The sequence below is a fragment of the Apis florea genome, unplaced genomic scaffold (genome assembly GCF_048593485.1).
Source record: "Apis florea isolate Af1SG1 unplaced genomic scaffold, ASM4859348v1 contig_1615_pilon, whole genome shotgun sequence".
Classification (NCBI taxonomy): domain Eukaryota; kingdom Metazoa; phylum Arthropoda; class Insecta; order Hymenoptera; family Apidae; genus Apis; species Apis florea.
In genome coordinates, this window is record NW_028256416.1 from 6735917 (window position 1) to 6757468 (window position 21552).

Sequence of the window (21552 nt, forward strand, 5' to 3'; positions counted from 1 at the left end):
ATTAATTAATCTTTCAACATTAAAATTAAAATTAAAATATTAAAATAATTATTTCTTCCACCTGAATTAAATAAGTAAATTTTTGTTTAATTTTCCCTTTGAAAAATTTCTTTATAAATACAAGCTTGTTTCTAAGTAACAAGTTTAATAGAATTTTTATCTTCTTAATGAAATCTGTATTAATCAAAAGCTTGATCTCCTTTTGTCCTATCTATTTAACAATATTTTATTTCAATATACATACACATACAATAATCGTGCACATTAAAACTTTCTCTTTTCGTTCAAGAATCACCAATCGTTCAATCATTACAAAAATTATTCCTCCATTGTATAATGCAAAGATTACGCAATTATTACAAAAATCAACCAAAACTTTTTTCAATCCTCCCCAAATTCACCCAATTATCCGAATAATCCCTTCATTCCTCCGCCAATAGTTCTTCTTCTTAAACAACGAAATACGAAAGAAGCGAGCTATCAATTTCGAAAATTAATCTCCAATTCTTTGGCGAATATAATCCGTAAATCCGCATAGCATCGAGATCGAAAGCGACGAACGGAGAGTGGAAAGATTTGTAGCAAGGGTTGGCAAAAGTCGGGTCTGGATTAGTACGTAGAGCAAGGTGGGCGAGGATAATGGATTATCAGACGGCGAGATTAGTAAGTGGCTTTGTCGTAATTGCAGGAGAGAACGGTCGCGTTCGTTTGTCAGCAGGGGGATGTCTTTAATATCGGCTGCAACTATCCTCACCCCTTTCTGCCGATCCTCTCTATCCCGAGCAGACTTCGTAGCACGTAATACCGCACATACCGCGACGTCGCCACTAGCAATGAAAAATTACCTGCCCTTTGTCGAAAAGGAACGACACCAAAGCCCCTGGATGATGAAAAGGAGCGAGGATCATCGCTCCTCTGCCCTCCACCTACGTCTTTTTCACGTCGTCTCGCGTCAGCAGCCGAGCTTTTCGAATTTTCTCCCTCCCTCTGTCGGACACTCGCAAGCAAACCCGATTGAAACTGTCCAAATTGGTCGATTATTTCCGTTGAAATTGATTGTTAATGTGATTATAACGTGACATGTGTCGTTTCAAAAGATACATGATATTCGATAGAAAAATAATGTTATTTTTTAATCTGATTATTATATTGATATATTATGAATTATTCCTTATGATTCTGATTTCAAAGAATTAAATACATTAAAATTATTAAAACGTTCGAAAAATTCAATTAACAATTTAGAAGAATTTATTGGAAATAAACCTTCGAGAAATAGAGAAACTTTAATTTCAGTTCCTTAAACGAAGAGGTTCGTGTATTTATTCGGATTTTAATTATTTCGCAAAGATAAGATCCTTTTTTTAAGCTCAACAATCTAATTCACAGACAATGACGTACCAAATCCAACGAGTTGCTCATTTTTAATCTCAAGTTTGTCCATTCGTTAACAAGTAATTTGAAAGTTAATTCGAAATCGACGGACCTTCGAATCCCGAAGCTTCCATTTTCTCGTTAAAACTTCTACGAACAGCCGCACGAGATGAAAATTAACCGTCCTCGTAACTTCGACATCGACGAGGTGATACAAGGTAAACGGCTTTGCACATCATGCAACCGATGCAATAAATGTCGTCGTGTATTATTAGAAGAATCTACGTTTTATACGATGAATCTTCCGTTGTCTGGAAACGAACGTGATAAAAATCATACAGAAAAAAAATCGTGAACAGACCAATGTTCTATCATTTTCGAAACATTCAGAAACATAAAAAACGATATAGTTGTAAAAAAAAAAAAAAAAAAAAGGGAAAAGCGTATTAACATTCGATACCAAATATTTATCTCGATTAAGAAAAATTGCATTGATTAGAATGCATTGTAAATTTTAATATCAAATTATTAGAATCCGTTTTAATACGGAGTATAAAGAAAATAGATTTTTTTTTTTTTTAATACTTGATTACACGCTCTCTACAAACGCGGCAACTTTCCACGGGTTTCGAAAGGGGGGATGAAAAGATTAAAGCCGAAGATCGAACGATGTTGGAGAGCGCCTTTCGAACTTTTTCTTTTCTCAACTCGAGTCGATCGATTCATCGATATTTTTTTCTTAATAAGCGCAATTTCCTTATCCCTCCAAGATGACAATCAACACGACATAATAAAGATCCATTCTCAACCATTCATTCATACCCCCTAAATATTAAAGAACGATTCTCGAAATCGACGGTCGCAAAAGATTTTTCCATTTCGTGCGTGGATACACTTTTCGTTTCGATCGATAACTCGGCTCGTATATAAGTCGGTGTTTTCGCGAAGAGAAAAGTGGGAGAACGGATGGACGATCGATGGATGGGACGCGGTATGAATTTCGGGTGAGTCTCGTGCAAGTCTCGCGCGTGAAAAATCAAATTTCACTTGGAAATTGCGTTAAAATTCATTCCTCCCCGAATCCGGACGATATTTCGTTATTAACGGATCAGGTGGCGCGTTCAAATGAAATGTGAAATCGAAATTGTTGTTTATCGAGGCTAGAATTGAAGATCCACGACGATACCCCCGCACGATTTAAATCAGCCGGGGGCTTATTTAATCGCGGTTAATCGAACTCTAAACGATATCATAATGTACTTGATAAATTATTAATCTTAATGTAATTGCTTGCAGGTGAACGTGATCTGCAATGCACGTGTGTACCACGACATATTGTGCGTGCGATTTTTTATTTTTGAAAACGAAAAATTACGCGACTCTTTGTTTTTTTATAGTTGATATTCTTGTGGTTGAAATATATTTTTCTTTTTAATATTCGTTTTCACTGGTCAGTCTACCTGTAAATCGCCTGTATCGATCAAATATTTGTTCTAAAAATCGCGTGTACATATATATATGGTTTCTATTATACTGTCTAAATATATGCGTAGGGATGATAGGGATGAAAATCAACACGTATATCTTTATTTGGTAGAAGAAACAAAAAAAATCAATTCGATTCGAGAAAAATTGTACTTAAAATTTCTTCGTTCGAAATACCTTCAACGTCTGTTATAAAAGCATCCTTTAAAAATTCTCACCATTCATAGTCATATCTTTTTTCCAAAAGATACGTTCAAATACTTATCCAAACAATCGATGATCTAGAGACGAAGATGGTCTAGAAAGAAGCTCGTTTCGCAAACATTATAAAAGAATGATCGTTGCCCTGAGAAAAAGAAAAAAAAAAAATTACAATCAAACAAACTTATTAAACAAAACGAAAGAGTCGTGCACTGCGCGGACCAAGTAAAAAAGAGGAGTTCTTCGCTTCCTTTGAAATTCCTCCGCTGGACGTTAGTTAAGCCCCGATAAAAAATGGAGCCTCGCATCTCCATCTCGATTAGAGGAGGGAAATTAGAGTCTGTCTGTTTGTTAGCACTTCTCTTCATCACCGAGTCATTTGCGATCTCGAACCGTTTCCCGACTGCGGGGAGAGACGGCGCGATACAAAATGAAACAGCGCGTGTCTAAATGCAGTTTGAATAAAGTAGGGAAAAGCATGATAAATCGTTTATACGCCGAGTATCGCGCGGCGCATCTAACTGTCCGCCACTGCAACAACAACGGGAGGATCGTACGTTCGTTTTTTTTTTTTATTCCTTCCCTTCTCCCATCCGCCACTTTATCTCTATTTATTTCGCTCGTCCCTTGTAATCGCAACATTTCCTTATCGTTGAAAATTACACACGACGGGAATGCACCTGGGATAATTGGTCGCATTTGTTCGCCCAGATAACGCGATTCGCGGGTATTTCTCAGTGTGATCGCGATCATTCTAAGAGCGTCCACTTTCTTCAGCTATCAGTGGACATTTTTTCTCAGATATTCCCCACGATAGAATCGAACAGTGCTTCGATAAAGTTTTCAGTAAGTTTGAGGATGATGAAGGACAAGGAGAAGAATGAGGAATTTTTATTTTGCGTTTCCAGTCGACGAGCTCTTGTATATATTCTTCTGTAAATTTTATGAAATTTGATAAAAATTGTTGTTTCTCTAGACATTCGTTCGATTATTGTTTCTAGGGACAGGTTTAGAATGAAGGTATTACTTTTAGAAATGATTTTTAGATATGATTGATTCTGTGATTGAATAATTCTTCTTCTTTTATTCTAATGGATATCGATGGAAATAATTTCAATATAATCATATTATATTGAATATGTGAAATATTTTTACATAATCCTTTTTATATATATTCAAGAATAATTCTGAAAGCGTAACGTTATTCATATAATATTTATAACATTATATATAAAATACAATATTCATATTATCACACCTTAATATAAAATGAGGTTAAATGCATTTCACAAACTATTTTTCCAAAGTGAAAGAAGATTAAAACTCGTTATACATCGTTTAAATTAAATTTCTTAACGGAGGAGGATTATATTATATATTTCTCTTGCGTAATAATGATTACTTCAAAAAATACAGCAATACCAAAGGTTTCTTTTCTTTCTTTTTTTTTTTAACGCAGTTTTTCGAAAGGTTTCCTGAATATTGCATGTATACAACCTCGTGTAAACTTGCTGCACAGAGAATGCAAATATGCAATGCAAGGACTTGGGAAACCAACTCGCAATCCTATAATCTCTGTTTAAAGTCTTGAGTTCTCGTAGCATTACGATAGTAAACTATTTGAGTCTTAGCAGTTTCGTGGCTTGCTTAGTAAATAACGATTATTGTCCAATCTCGTTGCTGAAAGACAAAGTATAATTGAATAATTGAACCTTGCGTAATTCTAATTATTGTTTACCGACGCACAAATTATCCTTTCTCGTCCCATTTATACGAGTGAAAATCCCTTTAAATTAGATTATTCATAGAATTTTCTGATAGAGATCACGAGATAGAAAAAAAAAAAATAAAATAAGTTAACAATTCATATTGCAAATTTCAGAATGATTATTGACTTTTCAAAATTTTAGCCTGAAAATTAATTTATAGAGATAAATCTTATATCAACAAATTACGAAATGACATACATTTTTGGATTCCTTTTTTCCAATTTGTTGATCAATAATCTTCGAACGAGAATTCGACGATAATCAAAAACATCAATTACACAACCTCGATTATTTTCTATTACGATATAATAAATCTTTCTTATCGTAATAATAATTATTACTTGGAAAAATTCAAAACTTACGAAATAAAATATATTCCATGAGCAACGACCTATTAACCGATTAAGAGTCAAATACTCGGGAAAAGAAGGTAAGAAATGTTCATTTTATCAAACTCATTCTACATTTTTACAAGTCTAAATATCTCGTTTCCTTCGTACTCTTGGAACGAGATGAGGTTCGATAACTCGTTCGATAACGTGATCCCAACGATATGTCACGGAGAATGGCCGAGAAAAATCATTTTCGTGATGTATTTGCCGGTATAATCGTGGGTTGGCGGTGTATACACGGATCGTTGCTTTGACGGAAAAAACGTCAGGGGAAATCGGGGCGTAGTTAGACCAAAAATATGAACTCGATCCTCTCGTGATATTAAAGTTATCACCGCGTTTGATTTTTCGTTGTATCCTCGTCGAATACATTAGGGGTTTGTCGGCATTTTTGAGTGGATTTATCGTGGATGGGAGTTCGATTATCTTTTCGTGGCATTCGTGGCATTTCGATAAAAAATATATATATGATTTGAAAATATGAAATAAGTAAAATTGAGCGTAGTTGTTATTCTAACGAAGTTTTTCCTTATTTATTTAAGTTTATTGATCGCAAAAATTTGACTTTTGCAAAAATAAACGCGACATTTGATGACGATTAAAGAATTGTTAATAATAAAATAATTGAAAAATAAAATGCATTGCTTTTAGTATTGCGAACGAATAATTAAGAATTATTCGTTAATATTTCTTTGAATTTTCGTAGCCTCGATCTATCTCTCGCGAAAGTTCACAAGGGAATGACCTCTTACTGCGATCTGTCTTTATATAAAAGGTCAACGTTGTAATCGTTGCTGGGACCAGTGAGGTGGAAATATACGATTTTCCATCACGGTTTCTCCAATCATTTCACAACTTTTACGATGATTTGATACGTCAATATAGATATATATATTTTTAATTACAATTAAAATTAAAAAAAATCTTATTACTAAATCATTATTAACAAAAATATTTAACCAATATTAGAATTAAAAGAAGAAATCATTCCTTCCTCGTTATTAAACGTGTTCAAACCATTAAATTACTTTATTAACTGTAATCTATACCAATATAATATACCTAATTTACCCATCAAAAAGTGAACATCCATCCTCGATTTCGATCCTCGAAATAATCTTTCGTTGACCAATCGATTCGATCTCTCTCTCTTCTTTTTCAAAGGAAGGCAACGATTCCCTCCCCCTTCACACGTAAACACATCACGAAAGAGAGAATCGGAGGAAAGGGGGCGAGCAATCGTTCGTTTTGCTCATTTTCTTCCCCGTTATTTTCAGAATCCTTTTAGAAAGAAAGGAATTCGAGGCCGGCGTTGGGCGTTTCCCTCCATTCTTCGCTAACGTTCCTCCCAACGCAAGCTCGAAGAAGAAGGAATTGGTTTTCTTGTCCATTTCCTTCATCGACACCCAAACGTATCCTGCAAGGGGGAAAGGCTAAGGACTATTCAATTACGGGTCAATCGAACGGGTCTCGTGGATGAATCGCCGATGGAATCTTGGTTCGAGTCTCGTCTCTTTAATATCAACCTCGATATCTCGACGATGTATAATTTCTCGTATGGAGAGGGTATTTGATTCTTTCGAGGAAGAAGGTCGATGATCGTTGGTTCGTGCCACAACTCCATTTCGCTCTTGGAAACGATTCGACGATTCTGGCAATTATCATTATCCAATGAATCCCACTTGGGGGAGTTCAGGATAATCAGTTACTGTTTCTTTAGACGAGTAGATCCGTTTCGATAATTATCCTTTGGGAAAATAAGGGGAAAAGATCGAAGGAAGAAATAAAATTTACAGATTCGAAAATTCGAGTTTGGAATTCCAAAGGATTCGTTGGATAAAGCATCGCGAGACGAAATGTTAAAAAAAAAAAAATAAGCTCTTTCGATCGCATTAAAATTCGCAGTTTGTCCATTTGGCCTGACACCGACCAGGATATCCTTTTAACTCGGAACGAGGCAAATAACCGAGCGTAAGGAGGAAGCCTGTTTCGATATCCTCTTTTGTTTAACGTACATCACCGGCCGGGAATATAAATCGTCCTCCATCGATCCCGCGACAGCCACTCGACACGGGGCCCCTTAAGGGAGAAAAATCCCAGGGAAAGAGGAGAACACCGGTATTGATCAACGACGATCACTTAGCGTCAATTTCATCTTGGCCGTGATTTATCGTATCGCGGAATATTGCGAAAATCGTGTCCAACCCTGTACAACATAATACCCTATAAATTCTCGGTTGAGTTTGCGGTGATCGACCGGATCGTGTGTCGAGTAATCGATGCTTTAACAAAAAAAAAAAAAAAAAAAAAGAGAAATTGACACGAAAAAAAACCACGGATTAAAGTTAATTGCGTTACTTTATACAGTCGCTTTATGCTTTTTCGCGTGACGAGTTAATTTTCATTGATTAAATTATTTATTCTTGAATGATTATTACTTTGTTTCGATTTTTAAATTGTTTGGAAGAGTTTTGGTAAAAGTAACGAGAGTAAAACTGTTTCACACACAGTGGAAAATTATTGTTCGAATTAAAAAAAAAAAAAAAAAAAGTGTGTGCGAGATGAATAAAAATGGACTGGTGAGTGAAAACGAAAGAGAATCGTTTTTCGTTTGTTTTCCAGGAAAATAACGGAGGGGAAGAATCACGTGAATCATTATCATCTTATGAATGTTTTGCCCCGAGTTTAACCGCGTTTTCTGTTATGAAGTTGAACGATGAAACGAGTGTCTGGATAAAGCAATACGGTCTCACGCCCCTTATTTCAAAATTCCACGAGTTCCGTTGAAAATTCTTCCCCAAATTCCCCAATTTTAGCGTTAACAACTTGCGCGAGTTAAAGACCGCAAGTTTTCCCTCGCCTTTCCGTTTTTCACCTTGCGGATATTAATAAAATGGCACAAGAATGCTTGCAAGATCCCTTAAAGTATGCTCCCATAGATTTTTTTCCATCTTCATGAAAGAATTTCGCGATAAAATAAATTTCCTTATTCGACTCATAAAAATTACCCGAGATATTTAAAAGGAATGCAATATTATCTTCTAAAAGATATATAATTGCAAACATCTTGTATAAATAATAATACCGTTAACAACAAAGATTTTAAAGATTTTATTAAACGATATTCGATTTCATTTGAAATTTGAACTTGCAAATGTTGGACAATTCGTTCATTACTAATTTAGCACTATTATATTACATACTTGTTATAGTTATCGATTAATTTTAAAATTTAATTTAAAACTTAAGCCGATTTAATTGAATTTTGTTCATTAAATATTCGTTTTGTCATATCGATCGATGATACAATAATGAATCGCGTGTTAATTATTTTTCCAATTAATTTAATAAGAATAAATATTCAAAAAAAAAAAAAAAAAAAAGAGGGAGCGTCGATCGAATCTACATATTAAATTTATCGTTATTCTTTTCGTCCTATATTGATTATTCAAACTTCTTGACTCATTTATTTAACAACCACCCTCCATTTAATGCTATGATGTACAATAAATTGTACATAGATACAAGAAAATTTTTAATCGTTTTCCTATTTTAGAAATCTATCTCAAATAATTAAAATCTTGAAGTCTTGATCAATTCTTTGAAAATCTTAATATCTTATAAATACGATTTATAAAGAAAATTACACGATCGTTTAAATTTTACGAGATTATCTATTCTTATCTATTATTATTCAACATGTTAAAATCTTGGAAATTTTGGAACGAAAGTTTATATAATTAAGGGCAAAAATATCAATAGATAGAATAGCCAATATTTAAATTTTCGAGAAAGGAAAAAAAAAACAAGAAAACGATCGTTCGAAGAAAGAAAGTTGAAGGAAAGAATAACGAATCGGTGGATATCCAGAAGAAACGTTTTCACGATTCCTCGAACTGCGAAAAAAAGGCGATGGCGGGTACAACTTTCGCATTATAACGCGAAACCTCCATCTCGAGTTGAATCAACGAGAGGAAAAGGGTCTGACACTCCGGCAAGTTGGTTAAAAGTCTCAAAGGGCGGATGTTCTTTTCTACAGTCTTTACAGATTGCAAAGGACATTTGTCAAATTCATCCAGCTGATGGAGCGAACAAACAGAGATGGAGGGAAAAAAGAAGAAGGAGGGAGGATTTTCTGCCGCTGCATTTGAAGTCCGATTCAATTCTTTAGGATCAAAGACGGTTGAAATGAATTTACGGGGAGGAGGAGAATATTTTCTCAACGAATGTACAGCTGGTGTACATTTTTGCAAATATTTCTAAGAGATCGCATTCTAACCTCTCTTCTCTTCGTATCCACGCCATTTAAACGTCCTTTCCTTTGTCGTAAAAATGATGAAAATATATTTATAAAAAAGACGAAAGGATTCTCGATGCAATTGCTCGTTTGTTTAATTAAATTATCCCCTTGGTTAAATATTTTTAGACACGTTTGTGTTTTAATTAAATTTTTCGCCGTGATGTTCACGTCAATTTCATTCTTTTTCACCTTATCCAGAGAACGTATAAAGAACAGGTGATGTCGAGTAAAAAATTTAAAAATCTATGGAATTAATAATAATTCACGAATCGAAAAGATATTCCCTAAAGAAATTTCCGTCCTTTTCACAGGAGGATTTGAAAATCTTTTTCAACTTATCCTCTGTGATATTATTTATTTTCATTCGAGCGATTAACAAAACGCTTTAAAGCAGAGCTATATTTAATTCAAATCGTGCAATTCGATTTCGCTGTGATTGAAAGTAAACAAGCGTTGTTTCCGCTACTTCGATTCCCTGTAACAAATAAAATTCTTTTTAACCCACATTTTAACCACAATTTGAAAAATTAAACCGATATCGCTTTCAACAGATCAAGCTTAATGATTGTTGAAGTTGAAAAAGTTGGAAGAAAAGTGTTTCCACCTTTCTCTCTTCACGAGATAAACGAAAATCAGCGTTCGCCAGTATCCAATTCTCTTGAGGTAACAATTACGACGTGTCCCATAGTGAACGTTAAAAGTTGCTAATTAAATGATGGCGTGGCTATCGTTATTCCCGTTTCAATAGAGTGCAACGTTGAATTATTTATATCTCGATCGCTAATTAACATTTTAAGTTTGTAACCTGCGAACAACGGCGAAGTTCAATTATCTCGATGCCCTGTTTCGTGCCGATCCCTCGTAATAAATTTTCCAACGAAAACAAATTCTCTTCCCGCTTGCGAATCGATCGATCATTTTTTTCATCGATCGTTTTCAAAGTTTGGGATGAAAGATGCCCAATGACGTTAATAATTGTAAAAAAAAAAAAAAAAAAAAAAAAAAACGAAATATATATGTGCAGCGATACGAAAGTTTTCCAATAAAAATAATTGGAAGGTGAATGTAACTCTTTATAATTGGAATTTTATTCGTTCATGATTTAATTGCAATTTTTCAATTTAAATCGCGAATCAATAATTGTTATAGGAATTGCTCGATTTCGATATGGTAATTTGACTTTTTTTTTTTTTAATAATTGTCTTCTACATTCTCTCGATTTTTATTTAAAATTTACTTTAGTAAATAATATTAAGAAACGTTATACGGAAATGATTTGCATCTTTTGTAGTCGTACTTTAAATTGAACAAAGGTTAAATAAAATTTTAATAAAAATCAGGACGTGATACAATTTTTGTAAAAAGGAAAACACGTTATTTTTCGTGTTATTTCTCACCATTTGTTCCAACGATAAACAATATAATTTTCCAAAACTTTCGATCAGTTCTTATTTTTATCTAGTTTGGGAAAAAATGTGACCGTGACAATTCGATTGAAAATTATTGAATATAATTTTGCACCACGATATCCGAAACGAAGATGAATTACACGTCACTTGCATATCTTTCTCTTTATACATTCGTATTTACACAACGTGTGCCGTTGTTGCTTCGAACAAAAGCATCAAACGACGACTGAAACTTGAAGATGGCGTGCCTAATACATTCTGACCCTCTTTCGACCTCGCACTACGCCACTGCACTTGTGAAATCTAGCCTCGTTGTATGGACTTTGAAATGGAATACTTATTGATATTTCAACAAATAAATCTTGATAACCACAGAAATTTGGAACCAGTCAATCTTTATTTTTTTAATAATCTTTGATCCTTCATTCAAGTATAATTAAGAAATCACGTGAAATAAATAAATTGAATTGCATGCATTATATAAATCAATTTTAAAATTTTATGCAACTTATCCACGAACGATCTCTCTCATCAGCTATAATAAATCATAACAAGTCTGCGCGAAATTTCTTACACACGTATCTTCAAAATTAATCTGTTAAAATCCTCAAGAAATCCAAGATGCTTGATAAAATTAAAAAGAGAATCCCTCTTGGAGAATAATATCCAAAGGATCTTTAGGATTCATTCTAAAACGCCATTTTGCAAAATGGAAAGAAAAAAAATTTAAAAATCGTAGGTAACAAGGTAAACAGAGGAAAAGATCCGGAATTTGTGCTGAGACGTTTGCGCGTTGGCCACCGAATCCGGACGAATTTAAGCCGAACTCGGCGCTCCGCTATTTGAACTCCAGTCCAGTAAAGTGCGACACCTGCGGTTTTCGTAAGTCAGCAATCAGAATAGAAGGTGGTGGTGAAAGACGAAGAGGCAGGGCGTAAGTAAGTTGAAGAGAGAGAGGGAGAGAAGGAGGAAGGATGGAATGAATGCCACCTCTTTGGGCACTAACCTGTAGTACTAACTAACGAACTTTCACAGTCCAACGCCCGCTAGCCGAGTAATTAGCCTGGCTAACGAGCGATCGTTACACGAAACCGCGGAAAAGTCGACCATCCACACCTTAAAACGATCTATTGTTCCCGATACAATAAATTTCTTGCGAATCAGGACGATTGAAACAAAGGAGAAAGCGATCCTTCACAAATACCTACCTAAGTTCGTATCTGCTTGTCATTATATTAGCTGACAATTTCAGATATCGTTTGATAATTAAATGGTTTGTATATTCTTGTAATCTAAATACGAATTCGATGAATAGAAACTATAGATTTTAACAATTTTCTAACAATTTTATGAATTTTATTTAAGTTTGGAATATTAATAGGATAATTAACTAAAGTGATCCCTCCAGAAGTACTTCTGTGTACGTATCTGTTTGTCATTATATTACCTGACAATTTCATATATACCAATTTTATTATAAAATGTAATCGTGTGATAATTAAGCGGTTTGTATATTCTTCTAATTTAAATAGGAATTGGCGAATAAAAATTATAGATTTTAACTTTTCTAACAATTTTATGAATTTTATTTAAATGTGGAATAGGATAATTAACTAAAGCGATCCTCCAGAAGTACCTTTGTGTATGTATCTGCTGCCAATATTTCATATATTCCAATTTTATTATAAAATGTAATTGTGTGATTGAAATTTGGAATAGAATAATTAACTGACTTTGTCCATTTTTTTTTTTTTCTCGTAATTTTTCATTTCGACTCGTTCAATTTCGTAACGATATAAATTTAATGTAAAGAGAGTTGTTCCACTCCTCACCCATTCGCATGCTCACAGGGGAATTGGTCTCAATGATACAAAAATTAATTTCCCCCGTCAAAATGGAATCGGTCGTAAAAAACGTCTAAACTTGGCCGATATAATTGAGATGGTGTTCCCTGGTGATAAACTGTGTTAGTTCAAATAAGAGTGGAATATGAAATTAGTCGGCAATTCAGTTAATAAGTACGCGTAACAGGTGTATTATACGGCGCAATGCCGCCGTTTCAATAATTACACCTCCATAATCAAACCTAGTATTCTGAATAATTCATTTATTTACGTTTCCCCTCAACCGACGAGGGAAGGGGAACATTCGGTCTTCTTGGTTTCGAAACTAAGCGAAACTTTCAAATTGAAATTGTTGCAAGGCATTCAGGGATACAATAACTATTTCCACTTACGCGCGTATTCTTACGCGTATAAACTCCAACCCTCCTCGTGAAAGGGAATATCCAGTAACAAATTTACTCTCCTCTTATACCGTCCGATTCGACGATTGATATAATAATAATTGAACCGTAAACGTTAGAGACGAGGAGTTCTTCCTTTTTGAAAAGAAAAGACTATTGTTAGAATCGTTTGGAGAAAATGTTTTTTGGAAATACGATTGTTATTTATTTATTTTTTTTTTTAATCTTCTAACACGTTTCTAACTTTCTAATTTTAATTTGGATTGAAATAAGATTAAAAATAATTAAACAGCATGCGAAGTGAAAACGATTTGAAAAATAATTCTTAAGAAGAATCCTCGGTGAAATTCGATAAATCTTAATCACGAGACGACGAAGCGGAGGGGAGGGAAAAAATTAATCAGGATTCAAGGCTTAAACCAGTTTATTGGAAGCTTTTATCGGCGCTTTTATCGTAAGTGGCATGTGAAAATTCAATAGACTTCGTACATTCGCATGGACAAATGAATTTAAATCAGCGAACTTTTCGTTTGCTATTTTATGCATGCATTACGCTATTCCCAGAGCTTCCTTTCGAGGTGCATAATAAACGATTCACCATATATATATAGACGTATATTAAAAAAAAATGCGTAATTGTAAACATTGTATCACACATTTTAAAAACATTTGCAGAAACTTGAACACATTCATTGTGAACAATTTTTAATTTTTGTAACATTCTCGATCCAACTGCTTTATTAATTCTACCTTCAACTCGAACATTTTTTCTTCTTTGTAATTTTACAATCCAAGTAAGTCAATTTATAAATGCAGATAATCTTAAGCACCACGATGTAATAGACACGATTAAAAATAAGACGAACACGGTTGTACAAAATTACCCGGGATGATAACGGAAGATATCACAAAGCAGAGAAGAAAAATTGAAAAAAAAGAAACGACAGTTTCATTTATATCCGATATATATATATATATCCCCCGAAAATGGTTTAGATACGATGAAGGATCTCGTTTGCTTTTTGTTCCCTTAACAGCCGGATACATTACGGCGGCGTAACAAAAGAAAAATTCGCCCGATGTCGCGGGTAAGGGAACTGTCGGCAAAAAGAAACGGACGGCTTAATCGCACGGTAAAGAATCGTGGCGGAATGAGAATGGGCCACCGCCTCGGCGGTTGTTAAACTGTAGTGCAGAGTTTTGCCCGTGATACGCGATTTCCGCGCCACTTGCGCCCTTTCTTGCATCGAGGTTTCGATTTACGCGGGCGCCGCACGCGATTCACGCATTTGTCAAACGCTAACCCCCTTTCAAACCTGTAACCCTGTTCCCAATCCCCGTGTCGTCTTATAATAAGAAAAACGGGGACTCCAACGTTCGTCTAACTCAATTTGACCGTTTCTTCTTTTTTTTTCAGATATATATGCTTTTTACTATTCTCGTTTACTTGTAAAAATACCCTGATTTCGCAGAGTATTTTTCAACCAATTCCATCGCGGTGATAAAAGGCTTCGAACGGGTGGTTTCCTATCTTTATATGTTTTATTTGTATTTATTTTAAGCGGAATAATTGTACTTTCTCCGAGTTTGGAATCAATTTTTCTTTAAAAATATCGCTGACAATATATTAAGAAAGGAATTATATGATTATTATATTTAATAAGATTTTAATCTAACGGAACCCGATCAAGGATACATCGTTATTTATCGTGGAATTGAAAACCTACGATCATTTATATCGAGAGAAATACAAACTAATAAAATTGTGTGGGGGAAAAAACGAGGTTGAAAAAGAACAAAAAGGAAAATTTAAAACGAGAAACCATTCTACACTGAATATTCGATCGATAACGCTCCGATAAATATTTAATTGAATTAAATTACAAGTATAAAGTATCCCACTCCCGAATAGATGCGAAGAAGTTATTCACTCGTGATGTCACACACCCTTCGAAGGACCTCCCCTCCTCCCTAAATCTAATTTCGACTTCAACCTCGAATCTCATCCAACTTTTGCGAATTGGCGAAACTTATAAATCCCGCGTGAACTTTAAAAATTAATTTTCCTCGCGCCCTGCGAGCCGGTTTGTCGAATTACCCTATCCTTCGAATGATTAACAATTGCGACCAGTGAGATTACAAGCGTTTAATACAAGCAGTATTCTTTAACGAAACATTCGCCAAGTTTCCAACGGCGGATATTGATTTACGAGGGAAGCGTAATTCGCGACACCACCGCGCTACGAGATATCGATCCTCGTGAAAGTTTGCTCGCGGTTTGCTCCACTCCCATTTCTGGGTTATGACACATCGAGTACAATTGGCCATCGCGGGGATGGGTTAATTAATAACCCGAGTCAAAGCCAATTAATTTCAACGCTCGTCTCGGCTCGGCCTCTTACAAACGCCGGAAAATCTCTCGTGCGGGAAAATTCCATATTCCGGCTTTTATGCTTTCTCACCTCGCGCAGCCTTGGAATTGAAGGGATTGTAAGAAATTGGGCTGATTAATTAATCCGGCGGGGCTAGATTCACGATCGAGAGTTTAAATTTGTCCTCTCGACGGTGAAGATTACACTCGAAACGTGCACTTTTTATTCGAATTTAGAAATTCTTCTATTGAAAGATAAACCAAGCAATTTTTAAACGCACCTCGATTATTGAAAAACGATTAATTAATATCATATAAAATGATTTCATTTTCAATATACGTATACAACCCTTTCCATTTTCCACTCCTCAAATATGAAACGAATTCGACGCATGAAAAGTTGATCGTTATTTCCGGAATAACGCATTTAAAAATAAACCGATTGAACGAGCACCGATTTTCGAAAAACCGCCACTCTCTGGAAGAAGAAGAAGAAGAAGAAGAAGAAGAAGGCTCGAAAAAGGGAGGAACGCGTACGAACGCTCGATGATGTACGACGTTCGCATTCTCGCGAAAAAGTTTCGAGCCACCCACCTCTATAAAATAAGCGTGCTCCACGATGTAACGCGCGGTTTATTAAACGCAAAGTCCGTAAATCATCTTACGGGTTATTAATTACGATACCCGGAGCCCGGTTATTTTACAAGCGGAAAATTAGCTTGCAGTATTACGCGGTTGCAGCATCACTCCGCGCCAAGATTCCTTAATACGATTACGTTGCTCAAGACTGCGGGGATGAAGTCACGCGAGGATGATTGGTTACGGGACAAATAATGTTCGACCATTTCGATTCTCGTGTTCGCCTCTTTTCTGTTCTCCATATTTTTCATCCGGAAATTCGGAGACGGAATTGGGGTAGTTTTTTGAGGGATAAAAATTTATATTCTTCCTTTCTTCTTTTTCGTAATTTCGGTTAAAGTAGAATGGACGATTGATTCGAAGATGATAATATTTTATTTTTCTATAATAATCCTTGTTTGATTTATTCATCAAATATCCTCTTTCACATTTTTTTCACGTTTGTACGCTGATTCCGATTATATTAATTCTATTATTACGTATTCCGTGTGTATATCTGAATAATTGATTCATTCCTTTTTAAATTTAGCACTATCGATTCTCTTTACTTTACGCGGTTGGAAATTGATGGAGAAATAAATTCTAAGATATTACTTCAACTTCCAATTATTCCCTTCATAAAATACAATATGTGTTTGATAAATCATTTCAAATATTACAAGAAGAAGGGATATTTCAATAACCTGGTGAAGATTTTTTATTCTAAATTGGAAATAAGTTAAATAAAAGATTCGGTTCAGTGATGACAACGATATTAGAATAATAAAACTTCTTTGTATAATTAGCAATTAATATTTAATTATATTATACGTGCGTTGCATCAAATTAATTATGACAATGAGATAACAAGTTTTAAACTAAATATATATATATTGCAATGTATCAAACTAACAAGGTTTCCTTCAATTTTCGTAATTATAAATGTGGTTATTTGATATGATGAAATTGCATGCTCAACAGCCTTAAATTTACTTGCATACAAGTACGATAATATTTCTAAGGTTTTCTTATCATGTAACGCGTCGTATAAAAAGTTTTATTCTTAAAATTGAAATTTCTCAAAGTTCTCAGTGACGAATTTCAAAAATTATCCTAATCTTCGTTTCGTTTATACAACCTTTTTTCTTCTTCAAAGAAAAATTTACAAATTCAACGCAACAAGATCATTCCACTCTTGAATGTATTCTTCAATTCCCTGTATTTTTTTTTTTTTTTATCGAAAACTTTAATATTTCAAAGTTCAATAAAAAATTTCTTTCTTCGACAAAAATAATTTCCCAACTAGACTCGCTGAAACTATACAAATTTTTATTCAATTAATAATAAATATCGAGTAAAAAAATAAAAGCAAACATCTTAACTTCCTCAATCAAAAAACACCTTCCCTCGCATCCACTTTAAAACAACATACTTCGTCCAAAAACCGCACCCCTCCTCGAGCCTGCCTCAACGAACCAAACACCGCCACGACGCAAGAAACATTATTTCACCATCCTCACTTTGATGATAATCCACGTAATAGAACCTCACCTCTTCATCCCTCCTACATCAAATTTCTTCAATGCCTTTGCATCCTTATGAAACCCGTGTGTACGCCACTAGCATACGTCTACTTGCTGTCGACATTGCCGCATGCGCCAACATTGCAGCGAGCCTCACGACAGGCAATCTTTACACGCTCGTCGTGCACGTTAATTTGACGAGACGTTGCGTCCGATATATTAATTCGCAGGGGGCGATACGCGTATTACTCCGAATGTCGGGTCCCGTTTCCAACGTTCCAGGCATTTGAGAAAACGATGGCGGGCTTAACTCGAGTCTCGACTAATCCGAACATTCCTTACGCGGCTTACAGCGTTGCTTGTTTCCGCCTGTGCAATTGTGATAACATCTTGTTGCCTCCTCTGTGGAGGATTCTGTTTCCGCGTGGCAGTTCGGCTCGCGTGGCAAACGAGGCATCGTGAAGGAAGCTGAGCCGTCGTCGAGCATCGTGTCGTTACCCCACATATGCCTATACACCTGCCGGCATATGTGGGCCGTGCGTGTAATCACGCTTCGCCAACTGAATACGGTTAGCCCTCTTAATAACGTGCTAGTGGATGGCGTCCCTCTTTCGCACGACAGCCGCTACAACATGGCGATACGTTGGATCCTTGATATATCGAGTCAAGGTGGGGAGTGTTCGATGCCAGATGGAATTTTCAAAGTGGACATTATTATCTAATTTCTTTTAACCCTTTCGTTACTAATATTATAGTCGCTTTGCACGAGATATCGTACGGTATGACGAGCGATTGGAAGTTATTGGAAGTTATCTTTCTCTGGAAATGTGGCGTCGATATTTCGTTCCTGTCCTAAACGCGGCTGCTAACTATCTTTCTCGAGCAGTGTGCACATACGGCAGAGAAAGGGTTAAATTATTGTGACGAATCGAAATGGTCAAGAGTTCGAGATATTTCCAAAACAAGATTTTTGAAATGGACGTCGAGTTGGCTTTCGCATCATTATTTTCAAGGGAGTATCGTGTCTGGGATTATGAAAATTCATGTTCCATCGGGAACATGTATATATATAGGGAGAAACATTGAGAAATATCGTCATTTTATGGGTTGAAAAATACGAGTATTTTGCGTGGTTGAAGATTTGTAAGATTGTAAATGAACATTCACGCAGTAAAAGTATTTCTTAGCGTTAGCGAGAAAAATGTGAAAAGGAATCTTCAACGAGATTAAAATATTAATCTGAATGGTATGGGGAGAGAAGTTTATAAAAATGAATTACCTGCACGTTCATTGATTCTATCCATTCGTTCGTTCAACCAGTTTAACTGTTCTGCCTCCAAAAACTAACGCATCCGTCATATTTTCTCTGCCTCGCAGGATTTTACTATCACAGATCAGTTTCCACTCTCGTTTGATTCGACAATAGCCTTTTTTATATTTCACCGAATCTCTCTCTCTCTCTCTCTCTTTCTCGTCGATTGAAACGAGATACAGGATGATCTATCATTTGCGATCGATTATTCTTTCTTTCCAACTAAATTAATATATTCTACATTTTTCGAATATTCAATTTGTTTCTCTTTTCGAGAGTGTATATAACGTATAATACTATAAAAATATCAAAACAATGAAATATATATATAAAAAAAAAAAAAGAAAATAAACGTAAAGAATTTTGTTGTAAATAATCGCGATACAAAAATGAAAGAGATATCGCAATAACTTTACCACGATTTCTATAAAAATTTTTACGAATATCCTTCCTAAAATTCATCTCGATCGAACAAAATTATGAATCAAAGATAAATCTGAAGAGATTCAGATTGCAATCTTTCTTTCCACGATAATTATCCCTTCGAATCTTCCTATCTTCCCACAACATCGAAAAAAAAAAAAAAGCCGTAATTAAAAAGAATGGCCTCGTTTTACCCGAACGAGGGAGGGGAGGGGAGGGGAGGGGAGAGTGACACAAGAAACACTGGCGCAGAAAGGGAAAACGGAGAGACGGAGAACAGATATTGCGAGGAGGTTCGTGTTCACCGGGTTGGTGCCGCCGTAAACTCTGTCGAACTCTCGTGCTTTCTGCGACGCGGAGAACCAGCTGAGAGGAGGGCACGAGTATGTCGTACATGCCGAAGACGCATTAATATTAATGCACAGGGATTTAGTGCGACACGACGACGAGGAGGCTGCTCGAGCAGCCTCGTGGGTAGGATGTACGTTTACAAATACGTTTCTCAACGTAGAGAACCCCGCACCGGGTCCAGCCGCGTTCTTCCTTACGAAGGAAGTAGACGCTGGCAAACTTGGACTCCCCGCATCTTGCACGCCAAGCTCCCCAAGGGGGCTTCCGGCTGTGTGACGGCTGTGTTCCCGCCGCAGAAACGTGGTTAAAGTGTGTCAAGCCGTATCTTCTCACCTTTTCTCGACCAAGTACCAGGTCTTTCGCTTCTGAAAATCGAGGGCGTCGAGAAGCGTAGCGGCGATGTCCTTGCATTCCCCGGATTCCCCGTCGTGATGCGAAAACCGACGCTCGGCGACGAGTCTGCCTCGAACAATTTGCAGAGGGATGTCTCAATTCCTTATGTTAACGAACATTTTTGGCAAAGTGAAATGTTCGGAGAAATGAATATTTTCCGAGATGATGAGACCTACGTGGTTGAATTGTTCTTCGTGTCTTGTTTGTTTCGGTTTAAATAGCTTGGTTTAAGTATTTTAATATAGAATACGCGAGTAATGTAGTGAGAACGTTTGAAGTGAAAATTGGTGTGATATAAAATACTGTATTTTAAAGGGATAATTATGATAATTAAGATAATTATGATAATTATGATAGGTATTTTAAAGGGATAATTATGATAAGTGGTATGATGGTTGAATTGTTCTGTAAAATTTATGTTTCTTTTTTTGAATAATAATATTATTCGTCTCTTGTTTGTTTTGGTTTAAACAGCTTGGTTTAAGTATTTGAATGTAGAATAGTTAGGAGAGTGTAGAGTTTGAAGTGAAAATCGGTGTGATATAAATACTGTATTTTAAAGGGATAATTTTGAAAATTATCATCGGGGATGATTGATATAAATGATTGGTATAAGTGAGTTGCTTAAATTGGTGGAGCTAGTTGACAAGATTACCGCACAAATTTTATGGAAATTGAATGCATTTCGCTTTAATCCGGGTATTTTTCTTTTTTCTTTGATATCATTTAAATATATAATAAAATAGAAAATTTTCTGTCCAATAGATGTAATGATATTTTAAAAAAGCGATAATCTCCATTCACGTTTCATAGAGAAATTTTCCTTTGATTTTTCGATTCGATTGAAAAGTTCGATGCTTTTTGCCTGCTAATGCATTTTTACGGTTCTGTAACAATTTCGAGAAAGTAATTTGATAATATTAAACTTGTTATACGGTATCCAGATCGTTTTAACACACGGAATTTCAAAAGTTTTTTCCACCTCGATCTTTCTTAAAATTCTTCATTTCAAAAATTTAGAAAAATTGAAAATTAAAATTAAAAACTCGTGTTAAATGAATTAAAAAAAAAAAAAAAGAACATTACGAAGAGTTTTTAATAAATTACATTAATCCTCTCCATATTCGTTAGGAAAAGAAAAAAAGAAAAGAGAAGAGAAGGAAGCGTAGAAAATATTTAATCTATAGAAACTTTCCTTCATCATCTGTTGATACCATCGAAAGCTCGCGTAAAAGTGGAAATTCTATTAAAAAATTAGATTTCACAAGGCCACGAAAAGACTAATCTCCCAGCATTGGAGCAAAGAGAAAGCTAAAGTTAAACTCGATAAAACGTTTCATTAAACCGTCCACGTGGTCCGCTTTATTCTCACGCGATATAAAGTTT

The 21552-nt window shown here is 35.3% G+C and overlaps 1 protein-coding gene across 3 annotated transcripts in view; it reads left to right on the forward strand.

Annotated features, from left to right (window-relative positions):
* The window catches only part of tmod (tropomodulin), a 254205-nt gene that overhangs the window by 132668 nt on the left and 99985 nt on the right, over nucleotides 1-21552 (forward strand). The window lies entirely within an intron of this gene.